This window comes from Meleagris gallopavo, chromosome 13 (genome assembly GCF_000146605.3).
Source record: "Meleagris gallopavo isolate NT-WF06-2002-E0010 breed Aviagen turkey brand Nicholas breeding stock chromosome 13, Turkey_5.1, whole genome shotgun sequence".
NCBI lineage: Eukaryota > Metazoa > Chordata > Aves > Galliformes > Phasianidae > Meleagris > Meleagris gallopavo.
Window position 1 is genome coordinate 5,898,294 of NC_015023.2, and position 9,194 is coordinate 5,907,487.

A 9,194-nucleotide genomic window follows, 5' to 3' on the forward strand; every position below is an offset into this window, starting at 1 on the left:
AAACAACACAAGTCAACAAAAAAAAATGCTGCTTTTCTGATGAAAGACCTTGGTTGCTAGGAAGAATGTATTCAAGTGTTTGCTTATGTTTTGCTGGGATTTTCATCAGTGTGGTGTAGGTGGCTAACACTCTGCCCTTTAAATAATGTTTTCTTAAGTAGTGAAACTATAACTCAGTGAAGAAATTGCAGTAATCACATTTCCTCAAAAAGTGAGAATTATGACCTCTGTGTAATTAAAATGGCATCTTTCAAACATAAATCTACTGGCTAATACATTTTAATATATTTTCATAATTACAGATATTTGAAATCAACTTGATATTGAAAAGAGAAAATGCTGATCCTGCATGCAGAAAGTGTATCACACCCATTTGAATCATTCTTTTTTTTTTCCCTCCCCGGATGTCCAGTGTAGTTTGGTGGAGGTGTTGGCAAGTTCCTGACCATACAGTTGATGATGCTTTGCAGGGAGGGGCATATATTAAGCAATTGCTTGAGTGAGGAAATGCCTCTTCATCTGCTTCTCACAGGTTGGACTTGGAAGGAGGCCTTGCCTTCATCTTGACATTGTTTGCATGCTGCTCAGCTTACTCATGACTGTTCTGTCAGCATGGTAAGAAACCCTGCCCATGTGCTGTTTGCTGCCATGGCTGTAGGAGCACTATGAAAGACAAATAAATGCCACGTTCTAATTTCAGAGAAAGAGAAGACTTGGGGCTACTTTCACGCTTGGGGCTTGTCTTTTTGCTGTCAAAAATGTTTCTTGTTCTGCAAGAAAATGACTTCAAACACAGCTCCTTCTTATGCAGCTGTTATGCAGACAAAGGTGGGTTTGTAAATTGCGAGAGTGTATCTATGTAAGAACTGAAAGGTTCAAATAGGCATTTAGGCTGTTTAGTGCCCAAAGTGCCTTTGTTGTGTGTAACATAAAACTGGTAACAGGGAATGTAACAAACATCCTGCAGTCTCTAGAGGCACCTAGGAATTTGTGGTTGAGCATTTGCCCTTGTCTCCTTTCCTGTTACTGTGTATTTGTCATTCACAGTTAGTTAGTTGAGGTGAAGTAGAGAATAACATAGTATTTGGTAATCAAAACGAAGGGAGAGACAAAAGAAAAGGCCAGTAATGCAAGGCAGTTATTGAGAGTTATGTTACAAAATTAGTCAAAAGTGGAAAAAGTGGACCTTCTATGTTAGACAGGCAGCATTTTACCTTAGTGCAGCAATATTCCCTTAGTGACTCTAGTGCAGTCTTTGTAGCTTTTGGCTAACAAACACGGAGAATTTCATGTTTGTGGTATAAACTATGCATAGTAGAACCAAACAATATAGTGAATTAGTGACCCTTGAGTGTGGTCAGAAATCCCTGTAAGGCCGGGTTTGGCAGTATCTAAAGGTTGGAACTGTTTGCGTTAGATCTATGGCTCGCTTGTGAAGCTAGCGTTGTAGGTCAGTCACAGCCAGAAGTGTGAAGCTCAACAGCAGAATGAGCTCAGTAACAAATGCTGATGTTAACAGAAAAATATCCACTGCCTTCCTTTTGTTTTGAGTTTGTTTCACAGGCAGTTTGAGCTGCCTGTGAAAGGAAGCATGTAAGAATTTAACCCAGTGCTTGTTGCCCATCTTTATTTGCTCATCTTACCCAGCCTCATTCAATTAATTACCAACATAATTTAATTTAAAGCTATAATATATTCCAATTCGATTTTAGTGCAGTACAGCTGTACTTCAAATGCTGTGTTTTAGTTCAAAATATGAAGTAGAAATAGAGAAACAAAATGTCAAACAATAGAGTGGCAACCTTCTAAAGGGGAATGTCATTTCAGTTAAATTTTCAGAGCAGTGAATGCTGAGTTGGGTATTTTCTGTATCATAGTAGCTTGTCAATGAAAGCATGCTTGTCTTAATGTTTCTTGACTAGCTTTTGTTAGTGCACCAGGAGTCTCAGAATTTGGCAGGACAGTTACTCATCTGTAGAGATGGTAGTCTTGTAGAATAAACACACTGTAGAAATTTGCCCCAAGTTCCAAAGAAAATGATGTTTGCCTGGGAACCTAGGCATCTTGATTCTTAGCCAGCACAATTTACCACTGAGACCAGGCTAATGTGTGTCTTTCTTTAATATCTCCTTGAAGGAAAGAGGCACATATATGTATGCAAACAAACCTGTGCATCTGGCAACTTCACACCTTGCTGAAAGCAGATCTTGGGTAGGAGGCTTCCTACCACATGGAAGCCTCATGGCTTTGGTTTTCATGAGGAGATTATTTTCTTGCTGCAACAGCTGTAGACAACCTGAATATCATCCTTTTTCATTTTCTTAGGTCAACTCTATCTGTGGGTGAGTTTAGAATCCCCAAATGACTATTATGTCATAGGTACCAGATAAAGATTTTAAAGCTATATTAATGTCATTTCTTAGGGGTCTTTGCCAATTTTCAACATCAGTCTGTTGTGAATCATGCAGAAAAGGAATGGAATCTACCACAGCCTGTGAGTAGTAAAAATTTCAACTGGATGACTGTGTAAGAGGTTTGTGAGACTGTCAGTAATTTTTTTATATTCAGAGTTAAATAGAGCAATAAGATGGAATTTAAGCTTTAGTGCAATGGATTGAGGCTCTTCAGTCAATCAAATTATAGTTCAATCAGTTCATTTTAATCACTTCTCTGGAGAGAAGTAAACTCCTATGTTGAAGAATATGCAGCCATTTTATTGACGGAAAGTTTAATTGTTTTCATTTTTCCTTACTGTCTGTAACACACTAGACTTTTAATCAGTGGGAACTGAAGTTATAATGAAGTAAAGTCCACTTTCCACAGTTCACAACTAGCTGAAAATAATTGGGTTGAGACTCCCATCCAGACAGTGTAATGCCTCTGGCATTTTCCTGAAAACTACACTTAATTGCTTTGCTGATGTTGTTAAGTGGTCCTGAGGGGGATGAAGTAGTAAAGCTGCCCACATATGCAGAGAAACAATACACAAAAAAACTGTCTTACAAGGTCCTTAAAGGAGGACCAACTGGTGACTTAAAGAAAATATACGGCCCTTTTTTCTTTCTGTTCTACACCAGGGAGAACACAGGCTGATAAAATAAAACATGGAAATTCTATGTATGCTAACAGTATTTTTACTTAAAAAGAGAAAGCTTGGGACTTCAAGTACAGAAAACACAAAGTGAATTGCGGGTTTGATTGCAAGAGTTAGCATTTTTACACTGAATGTCAGTTAGTGTGTCTTCAGCACCTCGAGCTGAGCGGCAGTCTTTGTGTCCCTACAGAGGGAGGGCAGCTTGCTTGCTGTGCTGCAGTGTGGTGGGATATGAGGCAGCTATGAGCAGAAAGCCTTGTCCATGCATCAGTGGGACCAGCAAGGGTACTGCAACAGACTCTGAAAAGGGCCAGAGAAAGAATAATGCTTTGGAAATGTTCCTAATTTAGTGTAGTCATAGGGAAACATTCCTCAGCTGACTGGAGTTTGAGGCCTATAATGATGAATGAACTGCTAGACTCAGGCACATTCCCAGGGAGAAGTATGTTACTATTTAATAGAGAAAAATACTTATTTAGGACAAGCGAATTAAGTGGTGGGAGAAGGGAGTTCAATTGCGCTAATTTAGTTTTGTGCAGATGTTTAGTTTTTTATAAATGAATTGTTTATTTATATATGCTGGCAGAGCATTCTGTAAACAGTCTGGCCTTCCAAAGTTGGTGTCTGTGTAAATTTCAGTATTGCCTTTCTTTATTTTATTGTTGCTCTGATAGGCTCTGAGCTGAGCAACTGCCCCCTTGGGAGTGTAAACAAAATTTGGGCAGTGAATTCTAAAGCAAAAATCTCAATTCCCCTTCTAAGCCCACATATGAGTTACAGGGGCGAGGTATTTTTTGTCAACCTCTAAGTTGGTACTTGAGATTCTGGCCTGCAGAGCCAGAAACCTTTTTCCACTGAGATATCCTCAAGTCCTGACAGGGCTAGAAGACTTGAGTATCTAGCCCTGCCTTAACCTGACTCAGCTCCACAGGAGGCTTTAATATCTAGTTTTCCTATAACAAAATAGTAACCTTCCGTACACAGTGAAACCGCAAGCCATATGCCAAGGATCTCAAGCTGTCAGTTTGGAGACTAGCTCTGGGAATAGCCTGTTGTGTCTAATTGAGTCTGTTTGCCTGCCTCTGGGAGAACAGCTCAATAGCAGCAGCAGTTATGCTCTGCTGTTCATGGGGTCCCATTGTGAGGTGAGGAACAGGGTATGGAATGGTTGAAGCAAAGGAGGCTGGTGTTTTGAAAAGCTAGAAGACTTACCTTGGTTCTTGCAGTCCTTTCGAATCAGTAAGAATAGTCTTCATGTGACTGTTTCTCTGATAACTGCTCACATGGAAAGATGTGATTTTCATGGTTGTCATCAAAGCCAGTGTACTCAGTTGTGGAAACATGTCAGACACCATATGTCAGTAATATGCCTTTGAAATGGTGGTGTCTGAATAATTTTTTGACTAGCTGAATGGCATGTGTTTATATGTAAACAGCTGTTGTGTATTTGTACTGTCTGTATTCTCTATATTTTCTCTTTGTTACAACTGATTGAAACTCAGGAAAATTTTGGGTTCATCCATTTTTACAGAAATACAGCTTTTGGCTTACTTGAACATGTGGCCCATACATTCTCTCTTAATCCATGACAAAAGCATTAAAAAGAACATTTTGATCTTTCTATTACCAAAACAAACAAATAGTTCCAGGTTAGATAAAATGTGGTTTGACTAAAAGTGTTAAGTGAAAAGACTGGTGGTGTTAGCAGGTTCTGTTACGTATAGATTTACTTCCACATAGTCCATGTAAGAGTAGTGCATTCAACAATGATGACAATAAGTTGGTTTTATCCAGAAACTCTTCTGCTGCAGTTAAAGAACTTGCAGTGTAATTAATGACTTAATAAAGAAATGAAATAATGTGTTTGTTAGGCTATTTATTATACATGGATGAAGCTGAAGAACTATTGTCACAACAAAGGGATCCAAAAGCAGTTATTACAACTCATCAATCAAATAAGCCACTGGAGTACCATTCACAGTGCTATAACCAGCCTAAAAGGCACAGTTTGATCTGAAGTAATGAACAGTTTCTTACCATTACAGGAGAATGACAAGAGACATTATGAACCAACTGGGAATACCTGGAGAGAGTAGAGCTGAGTTTCCTAATGCTGAAGTGGAAAGGAGCTTATAAAATGTTACAAAAGCGGTGACAGTGTTTACTAGAAGCTTAGCAGCACGATGACAGGAAGCGGCTATTGAAAGAAGCCACCACAACAGAGAACTGCATACTTCGTCAGAAAATGCTTTGTTTAAGTACATGCTCATGCTCTCATCCTTGCCTCATGAATGCCATTTTTTGCCTCTTGGTAGCAGCAAGTGACAAATGTCAACGCTTGGTGTACTTACCTCAGGCTCATCTTGGTATGCTGTCTGTGTGGTTTTGCCCTGTCCAAAGAAAAACACCATCAGCTATGAGAAAATAAAATTTGACCCAAAGCAGCCCCAAAGCTTTCTACAGGCATTCTGGCAACATACAATCAGAGCTTTTCATAGGCATAGCTTACAAAAATAAAACAACAAAAAAGAAACAAGCAATACCAAATACCACCAGCAACAAACAAAATCATAAGAGGGTGTGTGGTGTTGGTGCCACCAACTGGTTCAGCCAAAAATAAATAAAAGCCACCACCAACAAAAAACTTTAAACCTTATGCCTGGGCAGCAGGGCACCATGTGGCACTTTCAGATATTAAATAAAACCAATAAGCAAAGAAAAAAATAAAAAGGAACAAAACCCAACTAAGCCACAAATCCCACTTCTGCTACAGTAACTGCTAATATTCTCAGAATGGACCAAAGATGATCTTTGACATTCATCTAGTATAATTTTACTACTCAAATGGGTTCATTCGTAGAGATTATTGCTTGGCTGGAAAGAAATTAGGTACACTTCTGAAGTACAGTTGTTACAAGTTTGTTTTATAAGTTTGTTGTTAAGGCACTGAATCATGTTACAATCTCTTTGAAATGGCAGCATTTCTACTACCTACAAACATCCAAAATTCCCCATTACACACAAAGATCAATTAATTTTCAGTACTGTGTATATACTTCTGTATGCTTGCTAAACTCTCACAGAATCTCTAACTTAGCTACCTGTTTTGTCTTGCTCTCAAAAAGAAATTTGCTTTTTTTGACTAAGAATTAGTTTTTCCTCATTCCCTTTCTACCCCACCAGCTGGTTTCAAGTTTTCTTTTAGGAGGGCCTTGTCTTTGTGTTATCCTTGCATATAAAGAGTTCGCGGTAAGTATTCTAAGAGAAATCTGTGAGGGCATATTGGCCTGGATTCTCTTTATGCTTCTCTGGTGGAAGTATACTTGTTATTTTGTCACCTATCAGAGGCCCTGATGTAGCTGTAGGGGACTGGGAAGGGACATTCTTCCTTTGTAGCAGTAAAATACTCACAGCCTCTTTTATCTCAGAACATGCACCCTGCAACAGCCTCTGAAGGAATGAAAGCACAAAAATGCTGCATCTGCCATGAAGAGGCAAAAATTGAAACTAGCTTCAGATTTAAATTTCAGAGATATTCAAGCATCAGCATTCTCAGCACTACCTTTTCCTTTTCAAACATACAGTGTAGATAAGAGCTCACATCTCACAAAGTTCAAGTGTTTTTCAGTTTAGAGTTTGGGCTCCAGCCTTCTGAGAGACCCCCTGGCTTTGTAACATCCCAAAATACAGTTTTACACATTCTCCTAATGGTAAGTTTTCTCCCATTTCCTCACTTTATAAAGTCAGTCAAAACAAGCCCTATTTTGCCTACAGGATTCATTACTGTGTTATAGCTCTTTATATTAGACTAGATTTTCAAGGTAGCCCTTGGAGAGGCTGTATTTCTACTTCATAATGATTTTACCATAGAAGAAGTTTATCTAGAAAGATGCCTGGAAAACAATGAGGCCACCGGGGTATTTTTTTTTTTTTTAAAGTAACCTAACTCTCCCTTATAAAGTAATCAGAGGGATATGTTAAGCTTGCAGCTTAACATATTCTCTTACAATCTTTTATTTGAGTATTACATTATGTAGTTCCTTGCACTGTGAGAGGTTAAAACAGTTGGGTCAGTGCAAAGCATAGAGTTACCAAGCACACTGAATGCAAGTCAGAAATAAAACTAGGTTTTGGAGTGCAGAGCTACTGCTACTTTGTCACTCAAGCAGATGTTGCCAAAGGTGAGGAGGAAAGGAGCAATTTTTTTTTTGCCTTGAATTTTTTTTTAACTTGGCTGCCAAATCATGCACCACCTGAATAGCCAGACACTGCACAGCTAATGGTAAGATGCTTTTCAAACCTGTCTTCTGCCTCAGGGCTATCAGATGTGCAGCTGAGGTAGAGAGAAAGATTTTTCCACTGTCATTCTCTATAACTTGAGGACATGCTGCTCACTGCAGTAAGTAAATGGTTGGGCTGCTTTAGATCATGTGAGAGCTTATTTAATTTAGGAGTTTAATAATATTATTCCCCTCTTTCCTCTATTTTATGTAGAGTTCTGCCCAGTATAGGAACAAGCTGCTAATGAGCAGAGCAGGACTTCATCCCAAACAGTTGTTAGAAATCAGGGTGGAAGTTAATTTAGCCTGAAAGATCCAAACAAAACGTCTGTCAAACATGTTGTTTTTGATAGTTGTGGCCTGCCATATACTCCAGCTACCTTTCAATAGGTGGGAATTTGTCCACAGGAGAATTTCAAGATCTGGTAACTTTCCTATCCTCTTACCAGGCTATCCATTTACCTTCTGGTACCTAAAGGAGCATTCAGCAAATAAGTCTCCAGACCTAATGAACTGGAGAGAGACACCAGGTCTCCAGGTGGTCATTGTCATGCTTTTCAATGCTCAACTAGAAAGTGCGTTTCTTGCTCCTGCACTAAGATTTAAGGAAATAGCACAGTACTTTTTACAGACCGGAAAGTAACATACAGTTTCAAGATATGTGGCACCAAGGGTTACAAAGAGTGAGGAGAACTGCACCTACCTCTCCCAAAAGAGATCATGCATCATTTTCTACAGATTTTCTTTGTGCATGCACCATATATACCTCTGTTTTGATTCCACATATTCTCCTATAATAGAATCTGTCCCAAATACAGTGCTGGAAGATTGTTCTTGTGTACCTTACAAAGCAATGGACTGACCTTCTGGAATACTGGGGGCACATTTTCATCCAAGTTGCTGCTGTAATTCTGTATGAGCATAGATCCTGTATGTGAGTGAACAATCAGACAGCAAGGTTGGCACACAGAAAGAAAAGGAGTTTGGGAGGGAGAACTACTGTCATTGAGGAAAGATTATTTGAGAACAGCTCCTACACAAGACTGTAACAATATAAGGAGGTGCATTTCAGAGTAGAAATATGAACCCTAATAATATTTTATACTTAACGGCATAATCTCATTTTAAGAAATATTGTTTTGTAAGGAGGAAAACCCAACTGTGCTATCTTGATAAGATTTTTAGGTTACAAACAAGCAAATAAATATCAGAAATTGGAATTGCATGTAAATAGGACATAACATTATTATTTCCCCCTTCCTTCCCCTCTGTCCCATCCTCCCACCAAGTATTTTCATAGTCACACATTTTCCTGTAAAGTATAACGATTACTGACCCCATGGTCAGTTACTAACAAAATCTCTCAGAAAACCCTACTTAATAGGGAGAAACATGAAAACCTCAAGAAACAAAAAGGTATCTGATTTCCAAACAGAATGCCTATTTAAGACCAAACCTCATTAGGGACAAGTCCTCCAGGCAAACATTCTCTCATTATTTATTGTCATGGTTTACTGCAGATTCCTCAGTGTAATTCACAGTTGGCTTTTAAATAAATCTCTCTGTATGGTAAATGCGATGTTCCTTCATTTAAGCAGCAGGGTTAGCTTAAAACTGAGCAAGACCAAAATTTCATACTTCAAAACTCATAAACAGCTTAGAGCATGACGATAATGCAATGACAAGAAGAAAAAGTACAACTGACAACATATGGTTGAGAAGTAAGGTAGCAGTGGTTATACAACGTGATAATGAAAGTCAGACTGCAAAGCAAAAGCAATTAGCAAACAAGTGATGACAATGAAGAATTACTTATGGTG

The 9,194-nt window shown here is 38.7% G+C and overlaps 2 long non-coding RNA genes across 3 annotated transcripts; one reads left to right on the forward strand and one right to left on the reverse strand.

Moving 5' to 3' along the window:
• Positions 1–10: 10 nt before the first annotated feature.
• LOC104912948 lies at positions 11–5,227 on the forward strand. Of its 2 annotated transcripts, XR_795033.3 has the most exons (4): positions 11–615; positions 701–828; positions 2,424–2,494; positions 5,140–5,227. It is a non-coding gene; the product is annotated as an uncharacterized LOC104912948 (long non-coding RNA). The 2 variants fall into 2 exon arrangements; XR_004161177.1 differs by having other exon boundaries at positions 701–2,494.
• LOC109369780 lies at positions 385–8,560 on the reverse strand. The gene is made up of 2 exons (XR_004161178.1): positions 8,238–8,560; positions 385–5,484 (listed from the first exon to the last, which is right to left on the reverse strand). It is a non-coding gene; the product is annotated as an uncharacterized LOC109369780 (long non-coding RNA).
• Between the last annotated feature and the right edge of the window lie 634 nt (positions 8,561–9,194).